Source organism: Siphateles boraxobius, unplaced genomic scaffold (genome assembly GCF_051911475.1).
Source record: "Siphateles boraxobius isolate OS27281-9 unplaced genomic scaffold, OSU_SipBor_1 31, whole genome shotgun sequence".
NCBI classification, from domain to species: Eukaryota; Metazoa; Chordata; class Actinopteri; order Cypriniformes; family Leuciscidae; genus Siphateles; species Siphateles boraxobius.
Genome location: NW_027508931.1, coordinates 4,730,340 through 4,731,773, shown reverse-complemented (window position 1 = coordinate 4,731,773; position 1,434 = coordinate 4,730,340).

Genomic DNA, 1,434 nt, shown 5'->3' with positions numbered 1-1,434 from the left:
GTTGGTGTTTACCACTGTATGAACAGCATTATGAGTACATTAATGCATACAGATTCATTGATACACTATATGGCCAAATATATGAGGACACCTCATCAACAGACCCATATGTGCCGAGCACAAAGCCATGATAGTTCACCTTTCGTTCATCTTCGAAACACAAATTAAGATCTTTTTGATGAAATCTGAGAGCTTTAGTTTCGGTCCACTTTGATGCTACACAAATATCCTAAAGAGATCGTAAAACTAATCCATATGAACGGTTTAGCCCAAATTTTCTGAAGAGACATGATCGCTTTATATGAACAACAGATTTAATTTAGGATTTTATTCACATATAAACATTGATCAACAAAAAAAAGCTCAAACGAACCTGCTTGATGCGCGAGAACCTGCTTGAGCTTCTGTTTACCACAACTGATGTGTGAGTTGTTCAATGTTTATGAGTGAATAAAAGCCTAAATTTTGGACTAAATCGCCCATATGGATTGGTCTTACAATTTCAACACTTTATGAACTTTTTGTAGCGTCAAAGTGGTATTTATGTAGCTGCCAATGGAGGGACAGAAAGCTCTCAAATTTCATCAAAAAGATCTTAATTTGTGTTCCGAAGATGAACGAAAGTCTTACGGGTTTGGAACGACATGAGGATGAGTAATTAATGAAAGAATTCCATCCGATACTTTTTCATCATAAATTCATGAGCAAATGAAAAAAGTGAAGGGTAAGTGTTGATGTGATAATATAGGCCTACATAGCCTAAAAAAGCAGATGTTAAATACTATATGGCCAAAAGTACATGGACACCTGAATGCACCCACGTGTGCTTTTTTTGTTGTGCCTTATTAGTTGGGTTCGTTTAGGCCTATTAATGCTCACAGTTAGGAATGAAAAGATTACTTCTGAATGAGCGATCATCCTCACACACACACATATAAACACGGCATTCACCCTCAATTGAAACAAAATCTGGGGCAGTTCGGTTGAGGTGAGAAAGCAATCCGACCCAACGGACCAACAAACCAAGCGATATAATAATTCATTATGGGATCTGCAGCTGTGTCTGATACTGTAAGTGAGCATGTCGGAGTTGAAAACCAAAGAGTGCCTCTTAAAAATTGCTTTTCTCCGTGCATTGCAAGAATGCTGTCCCAACAAAGTATTGTTCCAGTTATAACTGCATTATACATCATGACAGCTAGAGATAATGCCACTATAAGCTTTAAAGGGGTCCTATAATGCTTTCTCACTTTTTCAAATTTAGTTAGTTTGTAATGTTGCTGTTCGAGCATAATAAAGATCTGCAAGGTTGCAAAGCTCACTCCAAAGGGAGATATTTTATTTAACAGAATCCACTTTCCAAGAACTACAACGAAAGACTCGTTTGGACTACAACACTTTTTTTCCGGGCTATGTGAAGTCAAAATGTTACTC